Source organism: Macaca mulatta, chromosome 14 (assembly GCF_049350105.2).
Source record: "Macaca mulatta isolate MMU2019108-1 chromosome 14, T2T-MMU8v2.0, whole genome shotgun sequence".
Taxonomy (NCBI): domain Eukaryota; kingdom Metazoa; phylum Chordata; class Mammalia; order Primates; family Cercopithecidae; genus Macaca; species Macaca mulatta.
In genome coordinates, this window is record NC_133419.1 from 20,053,255 (window position 1) to 20,072,126 (window position 18,872).

General features: G+C 49.1%; 2 long non-coding RNA genes across 2 annotated transcripts in view; one reads left to right on the plus strand and one right to left on the minus strand.

Moving 5' to 3' along the window:
* The window catches only part of LOC106993243 (uncharacterized), a 227,929-nt gene that overhangs the window by 30,385 nt on the left and 178,672 nt on the right, over positions 1-18,872 (minus strand). The window lies entirely within an intron of this gene.
* Positions 6,123-18,872, plus strand: part of LOC106993242 (uncharacterized) — a 145,870-nt gene continuing 133,120 nt past the window's right edge. The window contains exons 1-2 of the long non-coding RNA XR_013403936.1: positions 6,123-6,153; positions 16,727-16,860. This is a non-coding gene — a long non-coding RNA (uncharacterized LOC106993242). The remainder of the gene's footprint in view (positions 6,154-16,726; positions 16,861-18,872) is intronic.

The window sequence follows — 18,872 nt, forward strand, 5'->3', positions numbered from 1 at the left end:
ATTTTTAGTAGAGACGGGGTTTCACCATGTTGGCCAGGCTGGTCTCGAACTCCTGGCCTCAGGCGGTCCGCCCATCTCAGTCTCCCAAAGTGCTGGGATTACAAGCCTGAGCTACTGTGCCCGGCTGGTCTTGAACTTCTGAGCTCAAGGGATCTGCCCACCTCGGCCTCCCAAAGTGCTGGAATTACAGGCGTGAGCCACCGCACCTGGCCTTCTTCCCCTTCTGTTCTTTGGGTTTAAGCTGGTGGTAAAGGGCTCATGCAGTGGGCTGGTGAAGAGCAGGCACTAACAGCAACCACAGCTAACGCTCACTGATGTGTTTCCTAAGAGCTTTATATGGGTAGTGCATTTACACAACAGCCCAGTGAGCTGGTGATTATTATGATTCCATTTCACAGAGGAGGCAACCAGGGCACAGAGGTCATGCTGCTCAAAGTCAAACAACCAGCCTGTGGTAGAACCAGGATTCAAGCCAGAACATGGGATTTTTGAGCCCTTCCCTGTGCGTTGGGCCCTGACCAGGATGTTGAGGAAAGACTGAGTTTGCACATCAAGGCTCAATCCATCAGCCAGTCCCTCTCTCCTGTTCATGATACCCCTTCCGCAGGAATTTTTTTTTTTTTTTTTCTGAGATGGAGCTCTGTTGTCCAGTCTGGAGTGCACTGGCACGATCTTGGTTCTCTGTGTCCTCTGCCTGTTGGGTTCAAGCTATTCTCCTGCCTCAGTCTCGAGTAGCTGGGACCACAGGCATGCGCCATCATGCCCGTCAGCCAGCTTCTTGCTGCCATCTCTTCTTGCACAATCATGCTCCCCTCTCTCTTGCTTTCTCTCTCCCTCTCTCATGTCCTCTCTTCCCCCACAGAGGACCCAATCACCATTGATCAGCTCAAGCATTACAGGAGGATCCAAAGGGGACCCTGAGTTCTGAAGTAAAAGGAGATTGATAAGGATTGAGAGTGCTCAGACTCTAAAGCCCTTGAGAAGTTCCAGAAGTCTCCTTTAGTACCGCTGCCCCAGGCCCCGAGGGCTCCTTGACCTCCTCAAGCACCGACTACTTTCCTCTAGGCATGGTCATCCAGCCTGAATCACGTCCCCCACTCACTTCATGGTGGACATGATTGTTTTTCTGTAGAGTTTAAAGATTAGGTTTGAGGCAATATCACTCTATTCGTCTGCAGGGCAGAGAGTGAGAGAAAGAGAGGGTATCAGAACTCTGTGATGGACTAAACAGGCTTTTGTGGGCTAGCCTGGGAACCAGCTTCTTTTATACACATTGTTTCTGTGGAAGATGTATTCTGGGTCCCAGAAACCTTATTACCCACTGACTAGGTGGACATGGCTTATACATTTAGCTTCTTGTAATTTCAAAATAGCTTTGGCATTGGAGAGCTGGGCTGCTTGGAGGAAAAGAAAGGCTCTACCTGCCCTCAGTGTTTCTCACCTCAGCTCTAAATATGTTAAAAGGCCCACCCCACCCCAGCATCTCCATTCCATAATGCACTTTTTTTGGAGACAGGGTCTTCCTCTGTCACCCAGGCTGCAGTGCAGTGGTGTGATCACAGCTCACTGAAGCCTCGACCTCCTGGCTCATGCAATCCTCCCACCTCATCCTCTTGAGGCAGGACTACAGGCACGTGACACCATGCCCGGCTAATTTTTTGTAGAGCCAGGGTCTCGCTATGTTGTCCAGGGTGGTCTCGAACTCCCAAAGTGCTAGGATTACAGGTGCGAGCCACTGTGCCCGGGCCCATAATACGCTTTTTAATGCTAGTAAATTATCCAGGGTCTGGAGGGGTGGGAGTGAAGGAAGGAGGTAGCGGGATATATTGGAGAGAAGAAAAGTAAGAGAACCCCTGCTATGATCTGCTGAGGCTGCCATAATGAAATCCTGCAGACTGGGTGGCTCATACAACAGTCCAAGATCAAGGTGTTGGCCAGATTGGTTTCTTCTGAGGTCTCTCTCCTTGGCTTGTAGATGTCTCTCTTCTCCCTGTGTCCCCACATGGACTTCCTTCTATAGGTCTGTGTCTAAATTTCCTTTGCTTATGAGGAGAGCAGTCATATGGGATTAGGGCCAACCCGAATGACCTCATATTCCATTAATTACTGCTTTAAACACCCTATCTCCAAATACAGTCACATTCTGAGGTACTGAGCATTGAGATTTCAACATATGAATTTTAAAGGACAGAATTCAGCCTGTAACAGGCGCCATTTCCTGTTTGGAATTTCTGTGTGCCTGGCAGGGGATGCTTTAGCTAGAAGTGAGGTGGCCCTCACACAGCATCAAGCACAATGGAAGGTGTAATGACCACCTGCTGCTCCCCACTTTTGTAGCCAATTCTTTGAGATCCCAGAGCAATGAAGTATAGACAGAGCCAGGTTCAGCACATGAAATCTGTAGAAATTTGATTGACACAAAGATGCTGCCGGCTTCTTGGGATCAGGCCAGAGGTGTTGCAAATCGAAGGCAGAGGAATTTCCTAAGCATCTCTAAAGTTATGGCTGAGGCTTCTGTAAATCAGAAAACCCTTCTCCCACTGCAGTGTTTCTCAATCCCTTATCACTGCAACAGCCAGGGTGAGTGGCAGGTGCTTTAGAAAGAGGGGCAGCGGGAGCAAGCCCTCCAGGGCTACTTCTATCACTGAGTTGAAGATGTTGGTCCTTTTGAGTCTCGCCTAATAGTTTCATCTCCCTCTGATGACCGACCCATATGTCCTGAAACATTTTGGGGTGTATCTGGGCTAAGGATATTGCTGGCATCATTTTATATATATAGATCATAAGGAAACCAAAATGGCAGAATGTGTACACGTCACCTGTGGGAAAGGTGAGACTCCTAAGCCAATAGGAAGCAAGTTATGTCCAGAAAGCAGTTATGCCCCTTTTATTTGATAATAAAGGGCAACCAAGCACTTGATCCTAGGAAATAAGTGAGGAAGTGTAGGAAACAAAGTGGATTTGACTCCAGACCTCTGCTGCTTAAGAGGGGAGTCCACTGTAGCTCCCCTCAACAGGAAAAGCCCAACCTTTGGGGCCTGGCACACCTGAATCCATATCTTGGTGGTGTGACCCTGGGTAAGTTACTTAATCTCTTGCAAGCCTCAGTTTTTACATCTGTAAAATGGGGATGACACCCAAATGATGTAATTTATAGAAGTGTTGAGCCCAGTGCCTGGCACATAACAGGTGCCTAGTGCATATCAGCTTCTTCCTTGTTCTTCCTCTCCCAATCTGTGTCTCTGGGTCTTTCTACTTTGCCTGGGGAAGGTGACTGTCACTCTTGCCCCTTCTCTGCAGCATTGGTCATGTAATAAGACGTAAGAAGCCTGGCATATGCATTATAATTAGAGAGTTTCTCAGTTTTCCTGTCTTTAAATGGTTGGGTTAGATATGGTGATATCTGAGTTGCTTTCCATCTCTGACATTTGTGAATGCTATATTCTATTGGGGTTGTGGGACTTTGGCCTTGGAAATTCATGAGTTAGTCAGGACCCCTTTCATCCTGATGGTCAAAGGCTGGTCTGGATCCCTTAGAAACAGCTATGGGACACACAGACCTCTCCCTACCCCCGACCATAGGAGGAGGGAGGGTGGTGCTGGGGCTGGTGACAGAGCTAAAGGGAGTTGCTAAATTAAACACCACGTCTTACATCAATTCCACAGTGACACTTCTCTACAGAGTCAGGCTGACATTCATTTCTTATAAGAACACTTTGTCAAAATAATTTTTTTATTAAAAAAAGAAAGATTCTTGCCAAGGCAGGAGAACCAGTTCTCCAAGGGAGAACTGACTCAGAGCAAGCTCTAAGCAGGGGTATCTGCTTATTGGCATCTCAGAGATCTGAGCCTGGGGTAGGCGTGAGCTCTGAGAGGTTATTGGCTCCACATCTTGTGCTCCTAGGTCAAGATCCCAGACCCCTCTGTAGGATGGAAGAGAAGATGCTTGGAGCTTGGAGCTCTGGTTCAACCCAGAGGGGGAAGTGACTGCCTCAAGGTCTCATTCATGAGTGAGCACAGCGAAATGGAAAGGACAATAGGCCCATTGGTGCCCCTCTCTCATACTCAGCTTCTTATTTGAAAAGTAAGAATAATTATGCCTAAGCTAGTGGTTATCATGGGAACTAGATTAGAGAGTTTATGGAAAGGTGCCTGGCTCAATGAATACAGGGATGTAATTCTGGAAGGCATAGGAAATCCAAAGGTCTATATACGAGGAAGGAGAATTCACTGGGCTCTTCTACCCAAACAGCTCCCCGGAAGTTCCACTACACTGCTTCCTAGGGCAGGACTGGGGAAGGAGGAGCAACCTATCAAGTACTCATGGGCTCCAGCACCTTCTTTGTGAGTAGGATGTGCTCCTGACCACTGCAACACATTGCCTCCCTAGAAGAGTTGTGAACTTTTATAATGAGAACTCAACCTTTCCTGGGACTTCTGAGCAGTGAGAAGACACCATCTTGAAATAATACTCTAAGTTTGAGGCAAGGTCAGAAGTCGAACCCAGGTCTCTGCTAACTCAGATCAATGTTGGTCTCCCAGGCTCATGGGAACTGTCCCTGGTGCTGACCGCAGGTCCACACTCTCTAGCTTGACTTGGCCTCGCATCTGACTTGGGTTCCCGCCATAAAAGGCCCTTAAGAACCTGTTTTGGCAGAGGAAGACAAAGCCCCCAGAGGACAAGTGAGTTGTCCAAGGCCACATAGCAGTTCCCTGTGATACTAGAGTACTTCATCACTTACTTCATTGCCCATGGATTCTGCATTTCTAGATTGACATTTGAGACCAGGTTTTAAGCTTATCTTTGTCACCGACTCTGCCAAAGTCATAGAAAGAGATATCTTACAAGTGTGTAGTCCTTACTAACTTTTGAAGTGCTCTCACTTTGAATTTTCAAAACAACCTTTTTGAACAAGACAGATAGGATGGAAAATAAGGTAAGACAGAGGAGATTCAAAGAGAGGCTAAGTGGTTTTCTTAAGGCTGCCCAGCTAGTGAGTGGGAGAATCAGGACTGGAATCTGGTTCTTCCGGAGTCTTATGCTGATGTCTTCTGCATGATCCCCATGTGACTTGTTAGGCCAAGCTCAGCCCTGGAAGAAATCTTACTGGGTCCATCTGAGCCTGTGCTCCCATCCTGTTCCTCGGCCTGCTCCCTTGAACCTGTTGGGGGTTCTGGCACACCTGGTCTGGGGCAGATGCCTTCTTCACAGTCATGCCAGGAGGGGAAGGGAGGCAGGCCATTCACGGTCTATTTTCACCTTACACTTCTTCTGGATGGTGTCTGCCTTAGGGATATTGGCAATGAATTCTATGTAAACTGGATAGGGGCCCACAATCTGGAACAAAAAAACCCTTCAAAGACTGGAGAACAGGCATAAAGGAATGTAGTTGGGGGCTGAGAGGAAGGAGGCTGTGAAGGCAAGCAGGAATCAGAGTGAAAGAAGAGCACCCCGTCCCCCGTACCTCATTACAGTATGGTGTCCACCCTCATTAGAGGGCATCATGGCCACAACACGCCTTCACAGTGTATATGGACCCTCTTTGGGCTGGTAGATTATGGAGATATCTATAAGGTGGTTGTAACATGTAGACTGACTCAATAATGGGCTGCAGCCAGGGTACACAGATGTCTCTGCTTTTATCTTATTATTATTATTTTTTGAGATGGAGTCTCACTCTGTCACCCAGGCTGGAGTGCAGTGGTGTGATCTCAGCTCACTGCAACCTCTGCCTCCCGGGTTCAAGTGATTCTCCTGCTTCAGCCTCCCAAGTAACTGGGATTACAGGCATGCACCACCACACTTGGCTAATTTCTGTATTTTTAGTAGAGACTGGGTTTCACCATGTTGGCCAGGCTAGTTTGAACTCCTGACCTCAAGTGACACTCCTGCCTTGGCCTCCCAAAGTGCTAGGATTACAGGCATGACTCACCACGCCCAGCGTCTCTGCTTCTAATACTCAGCTTTTCTCCTCTGTTAATGATCATCACTTCCCAAGAAGAGACCAGTGGAAATTTCCTGCAGCCACTGTGTTTATGAGCAGTGCATGCATGTGATTGGGCACACACTGGCCCACTTTTTCTCTCTTTCTTTTCTCTTTCCTCTCTTTCTTCTTTTACTCATACCCATCCCATCTCTTCATCCAAGCAGAGGTAGGTGAAGACCAAGGGAGAGAGTGGGGGCTGGAGAGGGAGCTGGGTGTGGGGAATTTCAGCGTGACCTTCTTCAGTCATGCGATGAAAGAAAGAGCTGTTTCTCTCCTCCTTGCCCCTCACCCCATCCTTTATCTGTAATAAGCTCCCTTTCCCAGGATTGCCACGGAGGAGGAGAAGGTGGAAAATTATTCCTGTTCTGCTCCTAGAAAACTTTAAAATGCTATCGCCATGGAAACTGCTCTCGAGCAGTCTTGGAGCACGCTTGTGGGAGAGGGTGAAGCAAGGTGGGGGAGGATGAGGATGATGGTGGATGAGACGCTCACAGGGGTCTCCCCACCACCTCAGCACTGTTGGTTCTTCCTGTTTATGTGATGCATGATAGAACCAGGCTATTTCCTTCTGGGGTGAGTGGACACAGAAACTATTCCTGGACCGGAGGGATGTGGGGTCACTGGGATCTGTTTGTCCCCCACAGCAAGCCCGCTCTGACTGAGTTCCGATTGTGTGCATGTGTGCAGGCTCTTTGTGTACGTGTGGCAGGGGAGGAAGGGCATAGAGGTGAAACCACCTTTGCTATCACAATAATTTGCAAGCTAGAGGGTGGAGAAAGAACTGCCACCTCTTTGGAACTTACTACGTGCCACCTACTTTATATATAGTTCCTTTTAAAATCCTTACCTCAGCTGTTAAAAAGACAATTAAACACCCATTTTACAGAAGAGGAAACTAAGGTTCAGGGAAGCCAAGTGACTTGCCCAGGAACACATTGCCAGTCAATGGCAGAGCTGAAATTTGAGAACTGGACACTCTGACTCCAAATGATGTCCAGTTACTATTTCTTCAGTGCCTACCGTGTGTCAGGTGCTGTGCTAGACACTATATTTATCATTCTTGCAGCTGTGTGAACAGAGAGCTTTTATCCCCACATCGCAAAGGAGGAAAGTGAGACTCACTGTGGTTAAATAATTTTCCCAGGGTCACATGGATAAGAGGTGACAGAGCCAGGAGATATATACATATGTATTTTTTGAAGATGGGGTCTTGCTCTGTTGCCCAGGCTGGAGTGCAGTGGTGCAATCATGGCTCACTGAAGCCTCCACCTCCCAGGCTTCAGCAATCCTCCTGCCTCAGCCTCCTGTATAGCTGGGACCTCTTTTTTTTTTTTTTTTCTTAGAGATGGGGTCTCCCTATGTTGCCCAGGCTGGTCTCGAACTCCTGGACTCAAACGATTCTTCTGCCTTGGCCTCCCAAAGTGCTGGGATTACAAGTGTGAGCCACCACACCTGGCCCAGGATTGAAAGCTAAACAGCAGAACTGGGATTTGAATCCAGGTGCATCTGATGCTGCAGCCAGTGCCTTTATCTGCCATACCATGCAGCCAGGGAGTATGCAAGAGAGTGAAGTGGGGCGGGGAATGCAGAGTGTGGGCTGAGGCCAGCTGGTCTCACCTCAGGGCCCAGAGCAAACACTGAGTCACAATATGGGAACCTCTTACAGGTTGTCTCTAAGGCTCACACAGCCCTGGAGAGTTTGGCCCAGAAGTGGGGGGTGAGCAGAAGGCTCCACGATGTGCCTAGTTGATAACCCATCCTTGGGGTGTGGGGGATAACAGGAGATCCTACCTAGACCACGAGGCAGGAGAGTGGTTCAGTGGAAGGCAATGGTGAACAGGAGGAGAACCGTAGAGGATAAAACTCTAAACTTAAGTGGGATATACTTCCTTTCCCACAGGGAAATGGGAAGGAAATACCATATTAATCAGAATAATGGGCAAGGCTATGCTGCAGTAATACACATCCCCAAAGATCAGTGGCTCAATACTCTGAGGTTTATTTCCCATTCATGCTATGTCCTGTCAGTTAGTCTTTGCCTAGTAGCAAACCATTTGAAACTTAGTGGCTCAAAACAAAAAAAATTTAATATTTTTTTCTGATTCTGTGGGTTGACTGGGTGGTTATTTTGGTCTGTGCCAGTTCAGATGGGGCTAGATGGTTTACGGTGGCCTCACTCACATGCCTGGGATTTCAGGTAGAACAGTTGGGGCCTTGCCTCACTCCATGTGGTCTTCTCCAGGAGGCTAGCTGAGGCTTTTTCACATAGTGGCAGAAGGGTTCCTTCCCAGCCATGAAACAGGGCAAGCTCCAATACTCAGGCACTTCTTGAGCCTCTGCTTGTATCATATTTAAAAATATGCCATTGGCCAGAGCAAATCACATGGCCGAGCTGGTTCAAGCTTTGTAGGAATGGACTTCGTCTCTGGATGGGAGGAATAGCAAAGCCATCTCGCAAAGGGGAAGGCACACAGGGAGGGGAGGAATAAGTCCGGCCATCTTTACAATCTACCTCATGCCTTGCCATCTGGGGCCACTGGATAGATCTGCCCCATGTGTTCCTCATTCCAGGACCCAGGCTGGTCGTGATTCCACCTTATTGCTGCTGATTGCTGAAGCAGGAAGAAGAGAATGTGGTGAATTACACATGACCTCCTAAAGCCTCTATCAAGGAGAGGCACATCACTTCTGGTCTCATTGCTTTGGCCAAAGCAAATCATGGCCATGTCCAATTTCATGAAGGTGGGGAAGTAGGATTCCACCATGTGCTTGGAAAGAGAACCGCAAACATTTGGAGAATGGCACTAATGACTACCACCAGCATCATTTATGGAGTGCTGACTAGATGCTGGACAATTTAAAAATGTTATCTCAGAATGTTCTCATGGCATCTTTATGGGGTAGGGATTATCATCTCTGTTTTGCAGCTAATGAAGCAGGGCGGTTGAGGAACTCACCCAAGGTTATGCACCCAATAAGAGGCAGAGCCAGCACTGGGACCCAGTTAGTCTGACCCCAGAGGTGGTATCCTTCCTAAAGCATGTTTGTCGCCTACCTCCTCAGAGAGAGGACAGAGGGCATGCTTCACAGGTGACTCAGGCTTCCTGCAAGGAGGTGATGTGGTGACGTTTACATCGTTTGTTCACCCAGTCATTCATTCATTTGGCTCACAGTTACTTAAATGCTACCATGGACAAGAGCAGCAGTGGATAAGACAGACTTGATCCCTGTCCTCATGGTTTAAGATTGGGAACACTCACCTGTGATCCCAAAGGTCAAGGATTTCCTGTTTTCAACTTGAGAAAATAGGGAGTTTCCAAGGTTGAGGAGGCTCACAGGTTTCCTACTCTAACAAGGGTTCCTCACAGATCAGAGGAGCTGGGGAACATTGCCCCAGGATCTGGGCTTCTCAGAAAGCCTGGGGAGCTGGCAGCCTCACTGGTGTATTTTGTAGGAGCTGCATAAATGCTCAGTGATGAGCAGTTAATGAGTAATGCATCCCACATGCTGGACAGAACCTCTCCTGGCGTTCTTGAATCCAGAGAAATTGCTGGGCTCACGCATGAAGCAGAGGGTTCCAGGAACCCACACAGGTGAGTTTCCTGGGCATCTTAAAGCTTGGGAGGGAGGTCACAGTCTTGTTAAGCCACCCATGGCCCTGACAGTCCCCGCCTATGCCACCCTAGATGTACAGTGGGACCCTTTGGGATCATGTGGCCCAGCCTTTTCCCTCTTCCCTCACCATCCTTCAGAGCCCAAAGCTCGTTTATTGCATGTCTGTTACATAGACCTCCAGCTTCCCTGGAACCCTTCCAGGGATGAGGAGCTCACTACCTCCAGAATCCGTCTGTTCTAAAGTCCCTTCTGATTACTTGGCTATTTTGCCCAAGAGCCCACACAACCCACCAGCCACGTGGAGCCAGCACATGCCAAGATGCCGTGCGTCCTGGGTGCAATGACACCCTCGTGGCGGTTGGGCTGCGGGCTGGGGAGGGGGTGTTATGTGAGCACGCATAGCTCCAGGCAGACGGGCCTGGCTCCGCCGGGCTGTCAGAGATGCTGAAGCCTCAACTCTCTCTGGCTCCCAGCAAGTACAACTATTTATAAAAGATGAGATTTGCCAGGGAACAGGGAGAGGCTGAGACATCTGCTCCCTCTGCTGGGGTGGCCGGTACTCACCATAGGCCTCCCAGCCCCAACTCCCTGATTGGAGGAGCCTGCAAAGGCCCCAGCCCCAAAGCCCCAGTGAGCCCCACCGGCAACACCTCTCTGCCCTGTCCCCACACCAAATGGACATCTCAGGGATGGAATCGGCAGGATGTTCTTCTCAGAATGGCGGCTTCCTAGTCCTACTCCATCTCAATCCTGCTCTGGGGAGGAGAGGGCAGCTCCTCTCAGAGGGGGAGGAAACTGTGCTGCCCTCCAACTCTGTTTGCCTCCTGGAGAGCTGACCCCTGGCCACCTAGACTTACCTCCCCTCCAAGACTGGGAGTGTCATGAGGGCAGAGACCATGATTGGTTTTCAGGGTTCAGGTGGAACAGGTTCTTGCAGCAGCCAGTGCAGCACAGTGGGTATGGAGCTGGTTTGGGAGCGTTTGGGAACAGGCACAGAGACCTAAGTTCAAATCCTGACACTGTGATCTTCTCTGAGCCTCAACTTTCTCATTTCTTGAATGGGGATGAAAGGAATCCCTGCCTCTCAGCATTGTAAAAATATTGCATGTTAGTTGTTATTATGTCTTCACTGTTTAATGAATGATTGAGTTCTGAACTGTGTTGTGAAATGGATGGAACACTAATTACGAGTCAGAAGACCTGAGTCCTGCCACTGCCAGTACAAAGTGCTGTGATCTTAGGAGCTAGATTCCTCCTCTCTAAGCCTAAGTTTCATCATCTGCAAGATGGGAGTAACAATGACAATGACATCTGCCCTGCCCGACCCCCACCCCTGGATATGTCATGAGGCCAGGATGGGGGAATGTAGGGAAAGACAAACTGCTTTGAGTGTTTATTCTAATGACAGCCACGCCATGGGTGACCAAACGGTGGGAGAGTGGAGAGAGTCAAAATAAACAGACCTCAAAAAATGAGTATCTTCGTGCATGGGGAGCTCCATTCAGTGTTCCCCTAACGATGGGTGACTGTCATTGGAGCAAACAGTGCCACCCATATTAACGCGTTTTCTTATCTGTAAAATGGGAGTAACAATATATCCTTCAGGAGACAAACAACAAGTTCCCTGAGCACCTTGGAGACAGAGAGGAAGGCTGAGGGCCCTGCAGGGGATGGCTGGGGAGATGCTTCCTGGGAATAAATGAATGGTGGGGGTACAATGATAGTAACTGGTTATGGACACCAACTGCTTGCCCTGCCGGGGCATTCACTGTGTTCTTTCTAATACAAAAAACCACCAATGAGGCTTTATTTAATCTACAAATTAACACCTTTATTTTGTAGATGGAGAAACTGAGGCACAGGGAGTTATGTGAAGTCACAGGTTTGACAAGTGGTGGAGCCAGGAATGGAACTCCATCTCCCTGGCACTAGGGCCTGGCTTCTAAGGTCACATCGTGCTTCACCCGTGGAAAATTCCCAGGGCCCCTCTAATAAAGGTTATCAGGGAGGGTCCAAGAGAGATTGGGCCATTTTCTGCAGAGTCAGCGGTCTGGGATGGGCGAGCAGCTTCCCAGGCTGAGGCTGTCAAAGCCCCTTTGGGCAAAACCAAAGAGGTCTGTTTCAGAGGCAGTGAGGCCCAGGGCGTGGTTGGCAGGGCTCCTGTGGTGTAATGGGTTGAACTGTGTTTCCCAAAAGATATGTCCAAGTCCTGACCCCCAGGACCTGTGAATGAGACCCTATTTGGAAGCAGGGTCTTTGCAGATGTAAGGGAGTTCAGGATCTTGAGACGAGAGCATCCTAACAGGTACCTTCATAAGAGAAAGAAGAGGGAGATATGAGAGAGACCCAGAGGAAAAGGCCACGTGAAGACAGGGGCAGAGACTGGGGTGATGAAGGGCAGAGACGGGGGTGCCACAGGCAAAGGAATACCAAGCACCCCTGGGAGTTGCAGGAGGCCAGGAAGGACCCTCCCCTCGAGCCTCCAGAGACAGTCAGCCCAACCGACACTGATTTTGGACTTTTGGCCTCCAGAACTGTGGGAGATTACATTTCTGTTGCTTTAAGCCTGTTTTTGGTTATTTGTTATGGAGGCCCTGGGGGGAGAGCAGATGCCTGGCCAGGCCCCTAAATGTTATAGTGGGCCTGTCGTTGATCACACTGATCCTTCCTGCAACCCTGGATGACCTCTGCTTTAGGTCTCCCCCTAGGGAAGGTGAATTACTAATATCTTCTATTCCATTTCCTGGTGCACTAACTCTCTCTTTGACTTTGGACACACAGATTTTCTTTTTCCTTTAGGGACCCACTTTTCCCACCAGTAATTGGGAGGGTTGCTCCCTTATGCAGGAGCTGGAGTGGAAAGGGGTGTAGGGGAGCGGGAGGGGGTCCCTCCAAGCATCTTGATCCTTCTGCAGTTCCTGGGATTGGGCTGAGGTGGAATATTCTTGGCAGGAAAAGCTGGCTCCTGAGATTTCAGGAAAATAAGAGCTTTTCTGGGAGAAAAGAAGGGTGTGATGTGCTTTAATGCCTAAAAAGGCTTTGCTAAGCAGCAGATTGTTTCAGGGAGAATGGAAAGTGAAGAGACACTCCTGGAGGGGGTGGGCGGGACCCTGATAGGTGTCATGGAGTACTGGATGGGGCAAGGGTTCCAGCCAGAATCTGGTGTTCAGAGATCCTGGCTGATGGAGAATTCCTTGACCCTGTCCCTGGAGAGTGAGATTGGGCTCCGCCTCTTGGGATGGCTTTACACCAAATCTTACTTGGAGACAGAATGAGAGACAGTGCATTACTCCCAGTCCCCAAATGAATCATGAATTAGGGGTGTGTCCGTTTGAGTTGAACCTTGAAGGATGTGGTAGAAATTTTTTTTTATAAAAGTTATTCCTGGAGAAGTGAAGACCCCATCCTGGGTAGAGTTGAGAATGTGGGCGGCAGCCCAGCGGGAGGTAAGGTTAGAGAAGCAGGAGATGTGGCTGGAATGAGCACTCACATTTTCTGCAGGCTACCGAGATGCCAGGCACTGCGCTGGGTTTCATAGGTTTCTTTTCCTTGTATCCTCAGCACAGTCTTACAAGGTAGGGATTACAATGTCCACTTTACAGAGGAGAAAATGAAGGTTCAAAAAAGGTCAGTAAATTTTCCAGGGACATAGAGTATGTTAGGGGAGCTGCCTGAACTTTGTGGAGCCAAGTTTTGGAGGATCTTAATAGCCTGAAGAGGTGTTTAAACTTGAGGCAACAGGTAATAGGGAGCCATGGTAGGTGTTTGAGCAGGAGCATGGCACAATGAAAAGGATGCCAACAGACACCTGGCAGCTGAGGGGAAGACTAATAGTAAAATAGTAATACAAAATAATAACCATGATAATAGGAATGAAAGACTCAGGAGTACCTTGGCTGCCTTAGCATTCTTCTAACACAGGGCACCTGGAGGTCAGGCTGGAACAAAGGTATGCCCAGGATGGAGAGAAACCTGGGAGGCAAGGGTGGGTGGAGTCAGAAGAGGGAGAGGGTATTAGGGAGCAGGGAGAGAGGACTGATGGGATCTGCTGGCTCAGGGTGGAGAGAAAAGAGCAAGATAGGACTTTAAGAGGGACTTTGGGCTTTTTCTTCTGAAACCCAGCCAGGACCAGGAAGGCAGCTCTGTCAGGCCTAGGGTCAGGTGTGGCTTGACCACTACCCAGCTGTGTGATCTTGGGTAAATCACTTCACTTCTCTGAGCCTCTCTCTGCTCATCTTTCATATCCAGAGAATATATTCTTCCCACCTCGACCCCTGTCAAAAAAAATGTTGGTTGTGTTCCATTTTCCCTCTTACTGGCCCAGAGCTACCACTTGGAGGGCAACTGCCAACCAGGGAAACCACTTCTGTCTCTCCAGCTCCTTTCTGGGGTAGGGAAGGGGGAGCAGCTTTCCTTTGAAAGGGACATTTGAACTGGCCATCTGAACTGAAAGCAGGGATGCAACAGCTGGAAAAGGGTAAAGAAAGGCATTCCTGGAAGGGAACATAGCATGGGGAAAGGCCTTGCTCCTGAGAGCTTCACTGCTGTCTGATCAATGTGTGCCTCTCTCTGGTCTGTTACTGTACACTCTCCAACAGCTCCTGTACTCCAGTACTTACGGGCCACTTGCAAGTAGGGCCTGTACCCATTTCTCAGCTGAGATAAGTTGAGGCAGGAAGAACATTGCTGCTAAGGAGGGTGAAAGAAGAGGGTGCCGAGGCTCTGTCAGCGCCGCAGGCAGTAACGAAGCTGGCAGGGAGCAGGCTGTGAAGGGAGGGCTTGACGGCAGTCACATTATTTTTGTTCCCAAATTGAAATTAAAGATCATTTCAACTCCAGATGCTGGAAATGCCTGGGTTCATTACTTCTTGGGATTTTGTCCACGCTCTCGTTCTAGATTCAATTAAAGCAATTTAAAGTAATTAATTAAATTTGTTATTTGATTAATAAAGATAGAAATTCAGCTAAGTTGCTGTGAAGGAGGAAGCCATGTTGGAATTTGCTAGCAGAGGACTTGGAAAGACTCATTTCTGCCTCCTACTCAACCTTCTCCCCTTGCTGTTCACCCACTGTGTCACCTCTGGACCCCCCTACCCTTTCAGCTAGGACTCATGAAGCAGAGCTTCAAGGTCAGGGTTCGAAGTGTGTGGATGTGTTCTGGGAGCAGCAGGGAGGCTGGGGTGCTAGAGCAGTGTGATCCACAGCTGGAGAGACAGGGGATGAATAAGGAGTGGTGACAGCATTGCTCCTCTGGAGGGGCAGGGTCCTGAGTAGGGGCCAGAGGGCTTTGGGCAGGCTAGGAACACGCTGTACATGCACAGAAGCAGGGGAGCTGGAGAAGTGGCAAGACGTCAAAGACCAAACTGCGGGGTCAGGGGATGGAGGAAACAACAGTGAGAAGGGGAGTGGGGTGTCTAGCCAAGGCCAGGTTGAGCTGTCCAGAAGAGGCTGGGTAGAGGTAGCAGGTGCCGGCATTGACAGTGGGTCAAACTAGAGTGGGAAGGTCAAGCCAGACACCAGCATGAGGAGTCAGTGTGGGTCAAGGTTTAAAACTCAGAGGGTTTCTAAGTATGACCCAAACCGCAGATACTCCAGAAAATTTACATCAGTAAACATAATGACATTTGAAAAATCTGCATGGAAATAAACACCATAAGCAGAATCAAAAGATAAGTGAAGTACTGAGAAAAATACTTAAAGGTCATATCACAGACAAAACCTAAATTCCTTAATATATAAAGAGCTCTTCCAAATCAATAAGAAAAAGAAAAATAACCTAGAAAAGAGGTCAGGAATGGGCAGTTTGTAGGAAAGGAAGTACAAATGCCTCTTAAGCATTGTGCAAAATTCCTCATTCTCTTCCATAATCAGAGATGAAAATGAAGAGTAGCCAATCATTTCATTGTTATCCATCAGATTGAGCAAGTTTCAAACATATAATAATATACTGGGTTGAAATTCGTGTGGAAAAATAGGCATCTCAAATAATGCTGTTACTACTTCTATGGAGGCTAGTTTGACATTATCTATCAAAATTATAAATTCATGTATTCTTTGACCTAGAGATTCAGCTTCTTGGAATTTATCCTACAGATAACATGGTGGTTTATTGTGTCACTGTTTGTAATAGTTTGATAGGGAACAACAGACGAGCCCAGGCATAGGCAGTTGGCAAAGAAATGATGGTGTGGCACTCTGGGAGACCGAGGTGGGCGGATCCCCTGAGGTCAGGGGTTTGAGACCAGCCTGGCCAACATGGTAAAACCCTGTCTCTACTAAAAATACAAGAATTAGCTGGGCATGGTGGTGGGCACTGTAGTCCCAGCTACTCAGGAGGCTGAGGCAGGAGAATCACTTGAACTCGGGAGGTGGAGGTTGCAGTGAGCCGAGATCACGCCACTGCACTCCAGCCTGGGTGACAGAGTGAGACACCATCTCAAAAAAGAAAAAAAAAATGATGGTGTATCAAGGCAATGGAATGTTATATAGCCATTAAAAGAAAGAAGCTCGCAACGTCCTATGGGAGGACTGCCAAAACAGGCTCTTGGGTAGACAAAGAGCAAGATGCAGAACAGTGTGCATGATAGAAAAGTCACATAAATGCATAAGCATTTTTTTTCTTATGAAGGTGTAGAGAATCCTTAGATTGCTAGGGTCTGGGAGCAATGGTTGCCTCTGGGGAGGGGAACTCAGTGACTAGGAGACAAGAGAGAGGGGGACTTACTCTTCCCGGTATACACCTTTCTGTCTTTTGAGTTTTGAACCAAGTGTTTCCTATTCAAAAGAATAGGAATAAAATCACAACGAAAGAAAACCACCCCAGGCCGGCACCAGCACGTAAGGATGTAACAAAGCCAGGGTCAGACTTTGCTGGGACTTTGTTGGTCAGCCTTTCTCTCTGGATCTTAATTTCCCTATCTGTAAAATCAGACCATTTGGACCAGATGGTTTCTAATGGGCCCTTTGAGCTGTAAGAAGTGGAGTTTATGTGGTTTCATCCAGGGCTGGAGGATCACTGGGTCTGCAGGAGCCACACAGGCAATGGGGTCATGGTGTCCCCGCATCACCTCCATGTACACAGCATTTGTGGTTTACAAGAAGCTCTCCTGCATTTTCTCACTTAGGCCTCACAACAACCCACGAGATCAGTGATGACTGCCCCCATTCGCCAGCTTTGCAGGGAGAGATCAAAACCAAGGCGATCTTCAGGCCCAAGGGAGGCAGGGAGGAGGCTTGCCGAGCCCACCCCTGTGAAGAGGTGAGGACCAGACCCTTTTGGAAGCCTCCTCAGGCAAGGTGTCTATGTGTGCTGTCTCACTTCATCCTTGAGCAGCTCTAGGAGGAAGGTACAGTTATCCTTGCTTTACAGAGAAGGAAACTGAGGCTTGAGGTGGGGCTCAGAAATGGGGCTGGAGTACCTCATCATTATCTCAACTGCCCTTGCTTGCTGGCCTGGAGGATGAGGCTGGGACTGAATTCTGGGCTTGGCCTGTCTCCACTGAGCCTGGCTGGCTGCCCTGCCTGTTGGCAGTGTGGAGCTTGGGTGCCGAGTTGGGCATCTGGTGGGCTGGCTGGAGCTGGAAGACCCTGGGAAAGATGAGGTGAGCAAGGAGCTTGGTTCTTAATTTGGAGAGAGTTCAGACACCTCAGGGGAGGGTAAGATTGGAGGACAGTTCCAAGGAGGGGCTTTGAGCCAGACTCTCCTCCATTGGTAAGCAGAGGGCTGAGTGGGCTTTGGAAGGAGGGGGCACTATGACTAAAGTAGGGAATACGTGCAACACCCCGCAAGGGGGAAACACACTTTTCAGCATTCTGAGAGTTAAAAGGGATAACTCAGCTCTGGTAACCATTGTGAACCTTGGATTATGTCGGGGATGTGGAACAATTCAGTCTTTCTCTGATGGTTGGGATGGGGTGAGGGAGTTCCTTCCAGGGCTGTGGTGAAGCCGCTGCTGACCCCAGTGAGGACAAGGGCAGCTGCTGATATGATTGGCGGGACCCCCAAAGGCTTTAAAATCTCAGCTGTCTCTCACAGGGCTACACCCAGGGCTTTAAATTATTTGGAGCACAGATACTGTGCAGGAGCCTCCTGGGGGAGGCCCAGCCTCTTAATGTGGTTCACCAGCATGGCTTCACTCAAAACAGGGGATGTGTTAGCCAATAAGGGAGCAGAGAGAAGCTTCCCTGATTCAGTTCTACCTAGGGGCAGACCACAGTGGAGAGAGATGGGGTGCAGGGGATAGGGGTGAGCTTTGATAGCATGAAGGAGTAGAAAGAACCCAAGTTACGAGACCCGCTTCTAGGGCCAACACCATGTTCACTGGCTGTTACACTCTGGGCAAAGCCTTTCTCTCTGGGTCTTAATTTCCCTGTCTGTAAAATCAGACCGTTTGGACCAGATGGTTTCTAATGGGCCCTCTGAGCTCTAAGAAGTGAAGTTGATGGGGTTTCATCCAGGGCTGGAAGATCACTGGGTCTGGAGGGGCCAGATGGGCAATGGGGTCATGGCGTCCCTGCATCACCTCCATGTACGCAGCATTTGTGGTTTACAAGAAGCTCTCCCTGTATTTTCTCACTTAGACCTCACAACCACCCATGAGATATGTGATGATTGCCCCCATTTGCCAGATGAGAAGCTGAGGCTCGGAGATACTGAGGAACGTGTCGAGCGTGGTAGGGAGGGGATGTGGGAGTGAAATCCGGGTCAGAATGGCTTTAAGACATTTTCTTTGCCTTGGGCCACAGCTGCCTCTTCCTTGTTTATGTTGTGGTTTTGGTGGAGGTAGAGGGACCCCATCACTTCAAGTCCCTCCTCTGGGAAGCAGACCTTGTTCTTAGGTCCTTACTCTGGAGCTACTCAATCAGGCCAGGGCCTCAGCTGGACCCTCGAGTGGCTGTTTTCACCTCATGGTACTCCACGTGGGTATATGACATTCCCTCTCCACTGCCTTGCAATTAGATGTGGGAGGCCTGGGCGGTTGACTCACCTCCTCCTACTCTCAGCCCATCCTGGGAATCTCATGGGGACCTCAGGTCTCCTACGCTAGCTAGTGTGGGCATGGCCAGGCCAACCATGCCCTCCTCTCTCACTCCAGGCTGGGCGAAAGGGCACAAGTGTGTCTGGGAAGCCATTTCTCCCTGCCCACAGCCGTCCTGGTTCACGCTGTGACCTCAGCTGCCATCCTTTCCATTACCTGCTGTATCCAGGACAACCGACAGCTCCTACTATGCAGGGAGGGGAGGGTGAGGGGTGGGAAGGGGTAGGTCCAC